Source organism: Anabas testudineus, chromosome 13 (assembly GCF_900324465.2).
Source record: "Anabas testudineus chromosome 13, fAnaTes1.2, whole genome shotgun sequence".
NCBI lineage: Eukaryota > Metazoa > Chordata > Actinopteri > Anabantiformes > Anabantidae > Anabas > Anabas testudineus.
In genome coordinates this window covers 8,600,129-8,618,068 of record NC_046622.1, presented here as the reverse complement: position 1 = coordinate 8,618,068, position 17,940 = coordinate 8,600,129, and the positions used below count along the sequence as shown (strand labels likewise).

Below are 17,940 nucleotides of genomic sequence, written 5' to 3'. Positions count from 1 at the left end.
TAATGACACAGGTCAGAGGAATTAAAGAGCGAGATTAGATTTGATGCTGTGAAGAGGTTTCGGAGGAGGAACAACAGCTACCAGACTCAGCAAAAGAAGGCGACCAGGGGGAACAGCTCTGTCTAATGTCATTACTGTAATGACTGCAGCTTTCCACAGTGGCTTCTTCTAGCTCAAGTCCACTGTAATAATATATAAACCAGACTGTGTTAGAATGACTTATGATAGGCTTCAGGCTCTACTCATACACAGTAAGGACAGACATTTGCACTCTAATTGCAGCACCTGCAACACCGGCGTTCCTTGCATCTGATGCCACCCACATGGTTTTGCCAGTTACATTTGATTGTTTATATCTAAGTATAAGGTATGCAATCAATCATACATATTTAATATAAATTATGGATGTCAATAAATGTATAAAACATACACAACCATTAACAGAAAAATAAAGGAGTATATTGTTTTCCTGATGACATTCATTATAAAGAGTTTGACAAGTCCTTTAATGATCAATTCTTTGTTTCAGGAATGGGTTTTGTGGAATGACATAAGTGCATTTTCCAGAATTTATTTAAACATTTGTAATAATTTTAAGCACAGGATTTTGTGAATGCCACAGAAGCGTCTTGGTTTTTATTTAAAGATAAATATAAAGAAATAAAAATCAACTAAATCAATCACATAATCAAAAGCTTCACTCCTGTGCGCATGCGCAGTTGCCCTCTCTGGTAACGCAGGGTGACGGAAGTCGTAAAAAAAAAAGGCGCGAATCTGCCTCGGCGGACATGAACAGGATTTAGTTTATACATCCGAGTAAGTATAAAAAGTTCGTCACTGTTACAGTTACACAAAACAAATTAGTGAGATAGGCAGCAGGCTCTTGTTAGTGGAGTTTGGCGCTGCTGGGAAGTGTATTTTGTTGCTTTTGGATGCTGACGTTAGCTGTCCCCTCTTTGCTGTCTGCGCTAAGCTAACTGTTAACCTGCTTCTGCATGAGGAGATAAATCAATTCTGCTGTAACTTACTAAGTTTGAAACCTAGTCAAGCACCAAAAACCCGCTGAGCTAGGGAAGTGGTATTCTTAGCAGGCACAGGCCGTACTGGAAGATGAGGTGACAGAGAAGATGTGTGTCGGAGAGAGCCAGACTGAAAGAGGATGTGTTAAGTTTAGGGGTCAGCTAATTGGGGCCTGTGAAGTGTGTGTTAGTGTGTGTGTGTGTGTCCTGTCTGTCAGTGTCTAGACTGTGCCACTGGTGTGTTTTCTCAGATGTGAGGCTTCATGAGGCCCTTCACTTAAGCAAACAGCCCAGCTACTATGCATGTGTGATGCCACACACTGCCTGTACAGATTGCATACGGGCTGTGTTTGATGCTCCTTGTGTGAGCACTTACCTGTTTCTGATTTATAGACGTGGGAGGAAGTTCTGGTTGGCTAAAATAATCAGGATTTATGACTGTCTCTGTGCTGTAAGTGACGGGCCAGAGGCTTTGCCCTGCAAAGACACACAGCTGGGCTAATTGTGTTTGGTCATTACTGTCTCGTTCCTCCCAATCAAGTGATCGTTCAGTTGGTCATTCATCACGGCGCACATGTGCACACTCAATTAAAAAAAAAACAAAACCTTTTTGCTTCTCTTCTTTCTAAACACTGTCTTTGAACACTTGTTTCTGCAGATGTGTGCCATAAGATGCTGTTTTAAATTTGTGTGTCACTCTGGAAGCCAGTACATGCAGACACACTGTCATCTATGCTTATCTGAGCTACAGTTTTTATTTGTTGGACACATTGAGTGTCTTAGTGTGCAAATGCAAATGGATACAGACCACCACCACCATTAGACTACAGGAGAAAAGAGAGAAAATGAGACAGACAGATGACTGGTACAGACATACAGTACATACCAAACACAGTGGAGTGATAGAGATGCATACAAATATACAGCAAGTCAACGGCAGAGAGTGAGAGACAGAGTGAAGGAGGAGGGGGATAAAAGCGTTTGGTAAATGGGTCAGGCCTGTCTGCCATCCCAGGCACATACACAGAGTTTGTAGCCCCACAGGGAGAGACCCAGACTTTACAACATGCTGCTGAGAGGAGAGACGGCATGAGGAGAGACGAGAGAAAAATATGATGAAGTGGAAGATTAAAGATGGATTGTAGGAAAGGGGATAGAAAGCAAGAAGGACAGATGTGTTTGCTCTGATCTGTGCTCTCTCTCAGTGGTCAGTTCATTCAGTTCATACAAAAAACATACTGTATGTTCTTGCTTACTTCTTGTGGTAGCGAGACATGTTGATAACTTTGGGTTTCTGCTGTGATTTAGAGATGTCAGTCTCTGCAGAGTGGATTATTGTGTTTTTTATGCATCAACGTCAAATGTTTATTTAATATATATATATATATATATATATATATATATATATATATATATATATATACACACACACACACACACACACACACGTCAATAAATCAAGGCCAACTATTAGTTTAGAATCAGGACCTTAGTGTTTAAATCGAGTAGGTGTTCTCATACACACACACACACACACACACATTATTTATGTTATTTGTATGTGCATATATGGGAATTATACTTGTACTATAGCTACATCATGTACAGCCATTATCAGTTTAATATAACTTAGTGTGAGATATACTTTAAATATATGTTTATTTTTTGCATACTGTGTTCTGTTGGTGCAGAAAAGTTTGTGAGGTTTAATCCAGTGTCTTTAGCATAAAACTAAATAGTCAAGGTCAAATGCATTTTTCAATCAACAGCAGCACTTTAGAAATATGGCACTCTCATGAGTGATGACTCAGATGAAAGCACGTCTTAATTATACTTTTCTTTAAAACTGACATATTGTTTGCCTCACATACAGCAACGTCAGATGGTGTTGTTAGAAAATATGAACCCTATACAGTTCTACTGCTGGCATTAAATTGTGTGATATTAAGATTTCGTTTTGTTGAGATGGGAGGCTTGATGTGTGTGCTACACCTACAATATCAAGACAATATGCCCTTAGTTTTTTCCCTATATTTTTGTGTGACGTGTCTGAGAGGTGGAGGGGGAGTAGGGGTCAGCCTGTGGAAAAGGTCCTGCGACTCTAACCCATGATGCTGAATGTGGTTCAGCTTACCGCTGCTCAGGCCACACCAGTCATTTTTTATGGTACACTGCTGCCTGATGAAAGGACACGGTGAGTTTGTTTGCTGGACTGGAACTGCATCAAAGAAAGAGAGAGAAGAAAGGAGAGTGTGCCAGGCTGTCACTGAAGTGAGAACTGTTCCATGGCTGCTTGGTTTGAACAGATGAAAGGGTTAATCTCATTTGACAACATACAACAATGAGTAATGACTCCAAAGCCTCCCACTCCCTCCTATGCCTTTGCACTGTTTCATTCGCAACTTTTTCCCTGAAGCATGGCCTTATTTGTTGAACAGCCTTTGCTACACTCTGCCTTTTGTGCCTCCATTGTATGTGCTGCAGCCTGCTGCTTACCGTCTGTGTGCGTCTAGGTAAACACATTTTGGGAATAGCAGCTAATCCATCACAGACGTCATGCTGAAATGTTTCTCCCCTGGGGCTCTGCAGTGCTGTGGTATCAGGTGGAAGGGTTCCACTTCCTGTCTTTGTGGGCAGGTTCCTGGCGGAGGGGCACAAGCTCCCTATTGGTCCCCAGGGAGTTGAACATACGACCCATGGGCGACACTACCTGTTCCACCACAGCCCCGGATGGCGCCACTCTGGGCACTGTATGTGAGTGTGTGTGTGTTAGTGTGCATCATGTGTTCATGAGTAATGAAAAACTTCATTACAAGAATAGAACTTGCAGCTTCACTTTCACCAACATTGTTTACAGCCATGTTAGTGTGATTGTTGAAATCTGCCATGGCTATAGTGTCAAATTTTGATGATAGGAGATTGCATTGCATTTCCCTCGGTCATAAGAAAGGGTGCATGTCGGTATACCTCCACACATACACACTTAGACAGGGTCAGTGTTCCTCAGTGAGCTGTACAGATTTTAAATTGAATCTCTGTTGTCTGCTCTGTGGGTGACCTTCCCATTTGGAGCTGAGGAGTGTTCCAGAAAGCCAATACAGCTGCTGTTATTTCATTCTCTCAGAGTCAGATAGAGACAAGCAGAAAGAGAAATCCAAAGAGACAGAAGGAGTGAGAAACCCAACTTGGATTCCTTGCACATTCCTGATTATTTTCTGACCTTGTGTGTGATTCCAAGGATGGACAGGGGAGATGAGATCAAAATCTTGATAGTTTATTAGCCATGCATTACATATTTCAAATTTAACCTTGAAAGAAAAAGACAGTGTTGTCTGTATATCTGACTCATTTGTCTTCTTTACATCTGTAAGTATGCCTGAGAAGAAGATGTCAGTATGCATCAAATGAGGTGCCTGTCCAGTCATCGGCACTGGAATGTGAGGAGCTGTGTCTGCCAACTTTTACCTATAGACAATATAACACCAGAGTATAAAATAGTAAGCAGGGGTTAAACCTCTCTCCCAAGCTGTAGATTTAATTCACACAACAACTTCTGTCACCTTTTCATGAGTACAAATGCACCATAAATACTTTTTTATAACAAATTTTCCCAAACCCATTACATTATTCCTATTTGTAAAATTAATTGTCTTTCTCTTTTTTACAGCAAGCTTTCCACCCATCCTTGGTGTGCCCGAGTGTAGCAGCTGTAAACATTTATGCCTTTAGATGTGGTTGGATAACACCTCCTTTAAGCATTCAGAATACAATACAGAGAAACTTTGAAGTTCTGTAGTACTTTCACACCAATGCGGCTCCTAGAAAACACAAATAACTCCTACCTTGGTGAGGAACAGCCTCACCACAGATGGCTTTCTCAACAACAGCCCACTTAAAAAAAAGTTCACTCTTATCACTTTGGGTGGAGTGAAAAACAATTAATACATCAGCATCACAACATAAGATCACAAATTGAAAGAGAGAATTAAATAAGTGTGAATCCATTCAAGGTCAAATAAAAGAGAAAACAAAGTAAGAACTCGCAAAGCAATAATCTCCCTTCAACCCATCAGGCTAATGGGGCCCAAACTATTTCAGTCTTGACTAAACAAAGCAGAGTCGGCACCTTAATGAGTCTGCCACTCACCAAGAGACAGCAGCCGCTTCACTCTGAAATCATTTCCCAGTAACATGCTTGATAGTTTCAACTGTGTCTGACTCACCTTGAACTGCAATGTAATCACTGTTGATTATTGTTTCTGCCTCTTGGACAAAATACCTCAATTTATTCCTTGTTTTCATTGCTGACGATTTAGGCTCCTAAAATACACTTCAGATTACCCTAGCAGTATTTCGGTTTTATAGTTTATAGTTGCCTGCTGTTCTTTTCTCTCTTCTCTTTCCACTCACCCCAACCGGTCAAGGCAGATGGCCGCCCACTATGAGCCTGGTTCTGCTGGAGGTTTCTTCCTCTAAAGGGAGTTTTTCCTCTCCACTGTTGCCTAAAGCTTGCTCAAATGGGATTGTTGGGTTTTCTCTATAATTTTTTGTATAAATATTTTCTGTAAGGTCTTAAACCTTACACTGTAAAGTGCCTTGAGATAACTTCTGTTGTAAATTGGCGCTATACAAATAAAATTGAATTGAATTGAATTGAATAGTTGGCTTGTTGAGTTTGATGAAACTTTGGGATAAAACAGGACATTAACCATATTTTATTTCATGCAACAAGAGCAAAGTGTGACAGCAAAATTATTTGCACATCTTTAGAAATGATTATCTTATAAAATTGTTTTTGGCGTACAGTAGCTTCCTCTCACACAGCTGGTTTGTGAATCCAAGGCATCCTATTGCTCAGTGGTAGACACTGCAAACATTTGCACAGATTTACCTAAGCCTTGCATGTGAATCCACTAATTGCGATGATTTCATTCCAATTAATCATCATAATTTCTTTCAGCAGTACATCTAATACTACAAAAATGTTACTCTAATGTTCTACATTTACTTGATGTTGGCAGGATAGATTTATCAGGGTAAAATGTGGATCAAATGCCAAATGTCAAACATAGCAAAGGAGGCAAATGGAGAGAAAGATGGAATAATGGCACAGCTCTGCATGGCTTGTTTCTCCCCCCTAAAACAGATTCTGATGCTCTTTTCTGTTCTTGATGCCAATGAGAAGCACCATGGGTATAGGATCAATAAGTCTCAATTCTGGCAGTGAACTTGGCTTTACAGCAGAAATCTATGGCACTGTTTTGAATTATTATTACAAATCCATTCCTCTTGTTTTTTCCTGTCCCTGCTAAAAGAGGTGGAGAGGTTGTCGAAACAATGAGAGTAAATCAATGGCTATGGCAAACAAAGCATGTCCTGTGGAGCACACAGCATAGGTCAAATAAAAAAAGCAGTAGTAAGATTAGTGTGATTCAATAGTTCCTCCTCTGTTTGCTCTTCAGGGAGGTTTACACTCTACTCTGATTGGAGGAAGAGATGAGGGATGTTTCCATCTATCTTTCAAGAGGTAATGAAGTCATCATCCCCCGATAGATGTGTCCTGACCCTGTCGTCTCCTGATGGTGAGTCATCTGCTTGTCACTCTGGACACAAGCCACACACACAAGGAGAGCAATGCATGCTCATGCGCTGCCATCACACACACTGAAACCATCTCTTAACACGATTCCTGCTTCCACATCCCATTCTGTTCTGTCCTCCTACAGTTTACAGCACCATCATAACAAATCACTGTTATTAGACATAACACCATTATCATAGACATAAACACTGTGCTAATATCGCCATTGAATTAAGGATATAGGAAGGTGATGTTGAACATACATGTCCAAACACACGCAGGAGTTAACACTGCACACATGTTGCCTTGATTATGGGAACATGACAAGATTTGGACTTCTTGTAAACGTAACTGACTTGAAGTAATTATGTTCAAGTGGACACAGTGTGTCTGTGGGTGTCAGTATTCCTGCATCCACCCTTGATGTGAATTTGTAGGCTGCATGTGTAAGACAAGGAGTGTGCAAGAGACATTTTTCACACTTAATGTGTGTGTGAGAATTGCTACGAGTAGCAGCCCTTGTAGTAAACTAGAAGCAGAGGTGGAAAGTAAGAAAGTACAAATACCTTGTTACTGTACGTAAGATGAGAACGTTTTACTTTTATCCCTACATTTTTACACCGCTCATAACCTTGCAGTGGTACAATGATGCTTCACAACTGCGATCTGTGTTGAAAATGACAGTTTCCTGATTTGTGAAAAATTATTTGGGCACAAGTCAGTTCAGAGTCTTAGGTTGCAAAATGGCAACTATGGCAATGTTAGATACACATACATTTATCTACAGTAAATGTTCATTTATAAAAAAAATTTTTTCTTTCTTTATATATTAATAATAAAAGACTCAGATCTCAGCTAAAAAACTTCATGGTACAGTGGGTTGAATAAGTGGACGCCTACCATAACATGCTGTAATATGTATTCGTGTGATCTAACATAATATGTTTCCTTTCTTATTAATAGTATTAATTGTATATATTAATGCAATACTGATATGAACTTTACTATTTGACATCAAAGAAGCCAAAGAAGCTGACCCCCAGAATGTCACCTTTAAGTAGCAGTGATACTGGGGCTAGTAATGTAATTACTGAATTCCTGATACATAACTTGCTGCTGAATAAAGAAATCATATTACTGTGACTCAGTAAGGTGATACTGCTCAGCACAGAACAGACCTAGCATCTTGTACGTCACACTGCATGCATGGATTCTGGGAACGCTTGAGAAGTGAAGGACAGCTGAAGTCTCTGTTTGACAGATGCCCTGGCTCTCAGAGGAACTGAATTAAATAATTGACATAGTTTGGATGGAGGACTTTCACACCCTCCTTGCTCACTCCCTCACTCTCTCCATCTCTCTTTCTCTGAGACACACACACACACACACACACACTCTCAGTCACTCAGTCTCTGTCTCTCTTTCACATAGCAAGCTGTCTGACAGAACATAAACGCGTATTAGCCATAGCATCTCTCATCGACATTTAATGCCGTAGCAACGGGTGTTAACACGCCACAAGCTGTGCTAATGCACTGTGGCAGGCACGGTTTTCAGTGGCACCATTAATGTACATATGGTTACAGTAACAGAGACACCCATACACATAGGGTTACATTCAAAAAGTGTAAAAAAATAAGCGGAGAAAAGATAATACCTAACATCAGGGACAAGACTTGCATGACTGTATGCTTTAATAATTGAGGAATGGATAAATAATAATATACATTATATCAGTATAGCTGAGCTACTTAATCCTATCCTCCTCCTATCCGTAATCCTATTTCCACATGTCCACAGTGCCTGTTTGATTGCACAGCAAACAGGTGGGAAGGAATGGTTTCACAGCTTTGGGTCACAACTTTTCTTCCACAGAGATTAGACACGCACAAATAAAACCTCAACACTCCATTTATCTATGGCTCAGAGGGCTAAGTACCTCGGTAAGTCATGACACAGTGCCTTGGGTTATAGATGTGCATATCCTCAGGTGGGATCAAAAGGCCTGTTAGTGTGATGGGAGGACAGTGGCAGGGTGTCTATGTGTCTAAATATATGCAAGCACTAGTATTAACCCAACCATCTCAACCTATAATGCAGACCCAAGTAGCTGTCACCTTGATATAGTATTAAAAACCAAGATGTTTTTTCTCTTTTTTCTTAGATACATACAGTACAATTTTGCATTTTAAGCAACTAATACACTTTTCGTGCCCACTGTTTCTCTCACCCTCTCCCACTCACATCCTCTCCTGCCTCCTTGTCTTTGTTGACCTTGCTGAATTTCGCCTCCTCCTCCTCTCATCCAGCCTCTTCTCTAATCTTGCAGTTTCTTTCTCCATCGATCGCCTCTTTCTTTCAATTTCTATCTCTTTGTCCCACTTTTGCTATAACTGCATTTGTTGACAGTTTTTCATTGCTGTATTTACACAGTTAAAATTCCTTGTCTTTTCTCGTTCGTCTGCCTTATTTCTGTCTGTCCGACAGCTCTCTCCTTGTCCATTCCTCCCTACGTCCCAATCATGGGGTCTTATTGGTGTTAATTGAATAATTTTAAGAAGGGATATAGCTGACCATGCTACTTTTGCTGAATGGAGGCAGGATAACACTGATTTTCTCCCAGCATCCATGGATGTTTGAAATGTTCTCAGCTTTGTAATAGATTTTCCTTCTCTATTCTAATTTGTGTGTGCATTTGCGTGCACTGTGAAAAGTGTCCATCTCAGTAAGACATACTCTGGTACGGAGCCAAAGACTCAACATATAAATAAATAAAATCTGCCAGCAGTGTGTAATCATCACCTGCTTTCAATGCCACCTCTTATGTTTTCACTTTTTTTTTTTTGTGGAACAAGATGTAAGTAAAAAAGATGATTGAATAAAAATACATTACATTTACTAACTATTTTACACTAATGTTTAATTCATGAAAGGGATCCTGCTTTAACATTTTCTTGCTGTTGTAAAGACAACGTCCACTGAGTGGTCATCTTGACAGCACCTTCCTAACTGAGTACCCTAATTCAGGCCGACAATCCCTCTCAGTCACTGCGCTCTCCCAGTGCATGTTTTGTGGTTCCTGCACCACACAGGAAAAGATACAGAGCAAAGCTTTTCACCTCAGTGGTCATAAGACGGTGAAACAAGCTTCACTCTCAGTGACTGAACTCTGCTGCAACTTCTTATGCACTTAAAAAACAAAAATAACAAACAGCCGTTTTGTCGCTTCACAAATAAGGATCTTCTCCCTGACTTAGATTTGTTGCTTGCTTTGTACCTCACTTGTAAGTCGCTTTGGATAAAAATGTCTGCCAAATTAAAATTAAACGTAAATGTCAGCACATCGCTGTGGTTACTAAACTTGATGCAAAAGACTAAAGTCAGTTTAAGTCCTCCCTATCCCCTGTTACTAGGGATTATTTAGACATAGTATGAACCACCACAGAGGTCAATGTTGTGTTGTGTTGTGTTGTGTTGTCTTGTGTTGTCTTGTGGTGTGTTGCGCGCGTGTATGTGTGTGTGTGTGAGTCTGTATGTTTGACTACTTGACACATTTCACAGACAGTGGTCATGTAGAGTGATTTGTTAACTTTCCACAGGCCCCCTCTGATCTCTGGAGACTTGCTTTTAGAAAGTTGGAGGCAGTAATTATAAGTTTTCCCTCCTCTGTAACAAAGTTGTATGTGTAGTTGGTCCAGTCATCTCTGATGGAGACATTAAAAGAGAGGAGGAGGAGAAAAGCTTGATCTCAGCATACAGGAGAAATAGATGACTAACCAAATAGGAGGGCCCAGCCAGCCATGACCACAATCAATGGGCTTTCTCTAAGTGTCTTCGATTTAGACTCTCACTCCTCTCTCACTGCAATCTCTTTCTCTATTTCTCTCTTTATATATATTTTCATATAACTTTTTCCCCTTTCCCCTCCATCCCTTCTTTCTGATTTGTGTCTCTTGTGTTACTCTCTACTTTCTTATTCACATCCTTCTACCTTCTTTTATTCTCTTCACCCTCCCCTCCTTTATTCTCACCTCTTTATCCTTACCTTACTCATTTGTTTTTCTCCTGTCATTTTCTCCCTCCTTCCCCATGGCACAAATTCTTTCTTTGTCCCTATTCTCCCTCCCTCCATTCCACTGTGTTGCATTTGATTATTTTCTTCTACCTTCTGCTCCACCTCCTCATCTGTTCTTCCCCTCTTTTCATTTTCCTCTGTCTGTCTTTATGGATCCGTTTTCTTGTCAGTTTCCCACACTATCTGGTGTTTTTCCCCTCTTCTTTTTTCTTTTTCTCTAAATTCGTTCTTCCCCCTTCTAGCTTGTTTTCCCTCCTTATACATCTTGCCCATTCGTCTCCTCTTCTCTGCAAACCCCGTCAACTCCCGAGCTGGTATTGATTGAGTCCTCACATCTTCATTAGGATTCTGCTGTTCACCTTGTTGGATTCAGCCCCAGGGCAGTGATCCAATGGGGCTCTTGAGAGAAGAATGCTTGGGTTACATGTCAGCTCTTCACATGTTTCACTTTTAGCAGACTTACCTTTGCTTATCTGCTTATTCCAGGTTGCTGAAAGTGCGCTTCAAGGATGTTCCTACCTCACCCCCCCCGTCCTGGGGTTTACTGTCATGAAGATCTGTCACAGGCAAACTGGGGTTGAAGACTTAATTTAGCCGTTTGTATATGTGTATGCTAGAGAAGCTTTGCATTCATTGAAAACCTAAAGTTCAAGTTCAGCAAGTCAGAGTTTTTTTTCTTTCTACTCCTCTGTTTTCCCTCACAACTTGACCTTTTGACCTGATATATCTGTATTTTGTGGACATAAAGTGAAAAACTAATTTAGTAAATCTAATAAAGGTTGTTGGGAGAAATGTGCATTGTCTCTGAAATAGTATTGTGAGCGACATCTAATGAATTTGTTGCCCAACAGAGTTGCTCTCTGCATGAAATGTAAACACCTGTTTTATTTTCCAATTCGCTCTATTGTTTTGACCATATTTAAGTATGGTATTGACAAAGCCTCTTAAACCCACATGCTCAATATAGCAACAGCATAAAATCTTTACAGAGACTAATTCTGCTAAATGTCATGTTTTCTAAATGGAGACGGTTTTCAGTATGACGTCTACATACTTACTGAGCACTTAACAGCAGGGAGGATAACAACACTCAACTTGTCTTAACACTACATCCAAATATAACTCTCAATTACCACTGTTTTGGTGAATTCCCTCACCCTCCTCCACCTTGTGTTTTTGGCCATGAGCTTTTACACCCTCTCAGCGAATGTTTCAAGCAGACGATTAGTCACAACTTTGCTTAAATAAGTCAGTTTGTGGCAGAGAGACACAAAGCAGAAGTGGGCAGGTCGAGTTAGCTGTGTGGGAGTCAAACACAGAAAGTAGGGACCCCCATGACCAGAAGAGAGACACTGATAACTTGCTGATAACCTACATATAAGAACATACACACACCTCCAACGCTATCGCATATATATGTAAACATGGTTGCATTAAGACATTCATACACATACAGAGGTTTTTTTTGAATGATGAAGAGATGACATTTTCCCACATAAAAATATCAATGCTCTGTTCATCATTATTCCCTGTAACATTACTCTACCTCAGCCACTGGCTCAAGACATTACACAGGCCCTGTGTTTGAGATATGCATTTGATATGTACAACTCTCTTGGGCAGCTGTGGTCTTCCCTTATGTACTCTATAACCACAAGATGATATATTATTATAATCATGTATTTGAATGTGGAAATAGTTATGGCGCTCTGGTTTGAACCCATGAAGAATATTGCAGACATGGCGAAAAGAGGATGGTGAACACAAAATGCTGCGAGTACAAATTCATTCAGTGTTTCTCAAGTCAGTCACATATTTGTTTGTGCTCACTAACGACATTATCAAAATTCAAGCAATAATGAAGCACAAATGAAAAGACATTCAGAGCTTCATGTACTTAAATAGTCAAATATAAAATGTATTATCACATTTTCCATCTGCACTCATTAGTGTCAGCTTAAAAAAAAAAACCCTTGCATGTCTGCATGTTGCCAGGCATACATATGTATATGTGCATATGAAGCACTGTTTAATGTTGAAAACCCTCCACCCTTCCACCCTCTATTGCTGTAGGGAGTGCAGAGGAGTTGGGAGGCCTGGTTCAGTTCTCCAGCAGACACCCTGTTTATTTAGCCTGACGTTCCTGCACTGCTCTCTGAACAGGAGAGCTGGTTACTCTGCCTAGTCTCATCCTGAATCATATTCACCCCGTCACTACCAATGACATTTGAAATAAGTGTGTGTGTGTTTGTGTGTGTAAGTTGCGAGAGGGTGCTTAATTCATGTGTGGAGGAGCATATGCACATGTGTAGAAATATTGTATGTCTCCATGTCTCACTTAAAGTCTGACAAGTTATCATTACCATCATCAAATCTATGTTAGTGTACATTATGGTCTTTACATGCATGTCGGGATTTAATGAGCGGCTGCAGAAATCTTGACGACAGATTGCATTTGAAAGGTGCCCTCCTCACGATGAGCTTAACGCTGATAGAAGAACTAAAGCAGCGGTTTGGCTGGTCTGTCTGTCCTCACCAGAGTTTATTTACCCTTCACTTCTCATTAGTCTACTGACTATAGTGTGTGCATGGTGGCCATTTCAGATCGCTGAGTAGCCACAAGAGCCTCTAATGAGTCATTGGTGTTTCTGTCGATACTGCTCACATGTATGTCTTCATTTGCCTCTGTTTAGGATTTTCTCTAATTGATATTGAGTGCTGACTCGCAGTTTGGAAGCATGCATTGAACTGCTTGTCATTCAAAATTAGCAGTATTTTACGAGTGCTGATGTGTGCACTCTAACACGTCCTTATGGTGCAGTTAGTGACACGATTTACGATTAATTTTCTTTACCTAGACGTTTGGCTGTGGCAGTACATTTCTCCTACCCTTTTGGGTCTACATTCCATCGCTTTTTATCCCTTCTGGAAAGCTCAATTACATATTTCAGTCCCTTGCTGGGTTTAGAGCCAAAGTATTGGCTTTCTCATTAGAGAAAGTTCCAACTCTTTTCTTAAAAATCCCACTATCCGTGCTTATTACTGTTAAATTTGTGTGAAAATGTGTGTGTGGCTCGTGCAGGCATGTGATTCAAATCTATCTTGTGCTGTAGGTATGCGACTGTGTGTCAGTGCAGCAGTGTGCATGTGTTTCTTTCTCTCCATGACCAGTTGCTTCTGGCCTGTCTCACTCGTTACCCTGTCATAACAAGCACTCTGCCGCTGTATTTCACCATACATGCACACATAACCAACACACAAACCTACACACCAAGGTCCAGCTTGCACATTCTGACATTTACTCACCTCATTAAGTGGCAAAAGAAGGGAAGATGCAGAAATAAGAAGCAAGAGAGGTCAAAGAAATCGAAAAGGGAGTTAGTGCAAGGCCCTGTAAGTGTGTTTTATGCTTTGTTGTGACGATGCAACCTGCTCAATTGTCTTGTGCTTTGAAAAATACAAAATCTAAGTGTCAGGTCAAATCTGTCAGCTGGCTCAAAAGAACTTGGAAGAGGGAGACAATGGGAATAGAAAGAAAGCCAATGGATGTGTATATGTCAGTGAAACTGTGTATGTGTTCAGTAAAACTCCCACTCTGCTTTTCACATATACAGGCATGCATGGATGAATACACATACACACATATTGTATCTTCACCATGACTGACGCTTAAGAAACACTCTTGCACTGTCTCTACTAGCAAGGGAGTTGAGTATTGACTATATACAATATGTAGTGTGTGTGTGAGAGAAAGACAGCGGGAGAGAAAAAGCCAAGGGCCCATTGTGATTTAACAATGAATGCCTTTCAGCCTAGTAACTTAGTCTGCCTCTGACTTCTTATAACACCCTTCAGTTCCATCATGGGCTGTCCAGGACACAGGAGCAGCCGCTGGAAGAGAAGATTTGGCAGCTGCCCTTGTCTGGCCAGGGATGCTCACAATAGGAATCAACCGTGGCCAATGCGATAGCGACGTTGTTATTACACTAATGCAGCAAACACAGGATGGATACCCTCTCTGCAGTGGCTGCCCTTCAAACTAGAGAGTACTGCTTAATGTATATGCTGTATTGTATTTTGTGTTTATCGCTTTGGCGACTCGCAGCTACAGTGTGGGTATTAGCTAGATGTGTAACATTTTAAAGGTTATGTTCCTCCTGAAGTTGGGCACTGCTATGCAAGTTATCCGACGGTCTTCTGCTGCTAAAACAAGCAACAATCAATGTAATCATAACTGCTCATAATGGTTATGATGGCTGCAAAGAAATATCCTTGTGGCTTTAGAATTGCAATTTTAGAAAATTAATTGGTGCTGGACACAAGACTGAGAGTTTCCAGCCTTGTTTGCTAACTTGGGTGTGTGACATAGAGTAGGTCACATATTTTACAATATTTTGGCCACAGAGGAAATGTTGTGATCACAAATGTAAGTAAGATTCATCATGTGGGAACCACGAGTGTCTCTCCATCATTTATATGTTAAGATATTTCATCAGATAAGTAAAAAACCTGACTCACTGGTAGATCTCAGATGAAAAGTCAGGAAAACATCAAAGTCATGAGGATTTGTGTTGTTGAGACCTTTAATGTTTGAACCAAATTTTGTTACAGTTCAACCAACAGAAGTATTTCAGACTGAACAAAAATGTGAACTGGAATTGCCAGTGCTGAGAGCCTCGCTGCTAGCACTGCATACACAGACAAATTCACTTTATTTTGTTAAGAGCCAAAAGTTATCATGCTTAAAAACTTTTACAAAAAAAAAAAAAAAAAAGAAAAGAAACAAATGCCTTAAATTCAAATCTTATTAAATGAGAACTCTTACTATGGCAGCAGTGTCATTTTCTGTGTTTGACAGGAGCCTGGGTCAGCGCAGGTTGAGGCTATAGCCCCAGGGCCCAGATGCCTGTGTGAATACGTTACCTGTTTCGCCCTTGGGCCGCTCCGACTTGACAGGCCCGGTGTGAAAACAACATATTCCCCCCATCCAGCCCACAGCTAGATAGATCTATCAAACTCGGCTACAGTTTGGTCTTGGCAGCATCAGTGACAGACGTTTCATAATTCATCACTGTCAGTCAGAGCACCTTTGATGGATGAAGAGCTAAATTGCTGTGATTAAATGAACTGTTAAATCGTTAGGAGTTGATGAGAGCCAGTAATGGCAGACTACTCCACGTGGCCCTAGAAGTACATATAATGTCTAATAAAAAGGAGACGTAAACAAAGGCGACTAACACTGACCAACAAACATTCCCTTCACGCTGATCCCTAGCTTGCTTATTCTCATTTCCTTATTTCTCCTAACCTACTTATCCCCACTAAATTTCACATTCTCCTCTCTAGCCATTTGCTCCCCAGGAATTTTCCACACTGTTCCAATCATAACTACAGGAAAGAGAGGTTTGAGGTGGGGGGGGTCAGAGGCAGGAGGTGATGGATGGCTTTTCAGCCCCGTGTTTGTACAGCGCATAGCTGGAGCTGCTGATGGGAGGGGAAGCAACTGGCCTCCATGGATGAAAACAGATATGGAAAACAATAATAGGAATAGTAAAGTTTAGAGACTTCATGCAAAGACCTGCTGATTGTAACAACATTGCTATCTTTGCTCTGTTGTGTGTTTGAGCATGAGACATAGAGCTAGCTGATACTGTGTTGTTTGGCTTGGTCACAGTTTACTATAGAGAGATAACCAGGTGTGTGTTCTGTGTTTGATTCAGGTCCAGTTCAGTGTTATCCATCCCTCAGGTTTTGCAGAGTGACTGGTCAGCAGGGGTCTAATGTCTCAGCCAGATATGCATGTTGCGCCTCTTCATCATGTCTTTGTTTGTCTTTTCTCTCATTTTCTCCTTTCTTTGTTTTTTTTTTTCATCACCTTTACTGAGTGATTGATGTATCACAACAGTTTCTGTCTGATCACAAATCTACACCAAATTCATATTATGATAATGTGATTATACAGTATGAAATGCAAATAGATGCAATGAAATGTATTATTCAAGTTAAATCCAACTATCACACTGCAACTCACACTTTAAGGCTTAAAAAATTGTTTATTCTGCTTTTTTACTTACTTACACATCACATAAATGTTTTGTTGAGTTACCAATTAATATTTCTTATAAAATGAAATAAAAAGAAATTGTTTCATTTAATTTAACTTTTTTTTTCAGGACATACAAGAGGAAAAACAACCAAATATTTCCATGTAAGGTGATGGATAAAATTTCCTCTCAAAAAGTCCACTGATTCAATTTCTGTAAATCAGATGATTAGCTTTAGTAGTTTCCATTGTGACCTGATATGGGACAAAGTGAAAAGAACTTTGTGATGGATAACTCAGGTTTGAGTTTGGAAACTGGAGGTGGCATTTGTCAAGAGAAGAGAAGGAGTTAAACCATGTATTGTCATTATGGTCTTTGAGAAGTCCAGTAAAAAAGAAAAAATGTAGAGGTGGAGGGCAGAAAGCAGGAAAGGACTTGACAGTCAGGTCTTTATATAGTTAGGAATAATCAGGGGTCGTGAGGTGAAAACTCAGGAAAGGCCTACAGGGTTTATCCACACATTTAAATTTGCTAAGCTAAGTCTCAAACCTTGCATCTATCAGTCAGTCCTGCATGGCTCAAAAACATAAACAGTAAAACAATGGTGTTATAATAAAGAAACAAAAATGCTTTTGTGTTTTGTGGAGCTACTTTAGGAATGGAGAGTGAGGATTTTAATTGCCCTTCAAGAAGAAATACCACTCTTTTATAAGTGCTGGCTGCTTTGTCCCTGTGTGTGGAGTGTATAGGCTGTGGTGGGGCGGTGTATAGATGGGTTTCATATAGCACAAGCGGTCAAAACAACTTTATGAAGAGAAACGGCTATTGATCTGAGCGGCAGGCAGCCATATGATATCAATAACGAGTCTTTCACATACACACACTCATTCCATTCAACGTGGGATCAATCAATTCTCTGCTGTGGACCACCAATTGATCACACTGTAGGAACTGATACATTCATCCCACTGTGCGTGTGTGAATATGTGTGTGCAGCCTCAAACATTTGTTTCCTGGTCATGCAACCATAGCTCCACAGTGGTACAGACCAGAAGCTGAATGCTATTAATTCAAAGTAATTTTAGCACTATTGGATAGATGTTCTATATGCTGAGACGACAGGCAAAAGACACTTGTTCATCCAAATTAAGTGCACATTTAACTGAAGTTCCCATTTAATCTACAAACAAAACAGCTAATTATACTTTTACTGCGAGCATG

The 17,940-nt window shown here is 40.3% G+C and overlaps 1 long non-coding RNA gene across 1 annotated transcript; it reads left to right on the top strand.

Annotated features, from left to right (window-relative positions):
* The first annotated feature begins 745 nt into the window (after positions 1-745).
* Positions 746-11,458, top strand: LOC113147886. The gene is made up of 3 exons (XR_003297409.1): positions 746-816; positions 6,482-6,601; positions 11,162-11,458. It is a non-coding gene; the product is annotated as an uncharacterized LOC113147886 (long non-coding RNA).
* Positions 11,459-17,940: the final 6,482 nt, after the last annotated feature.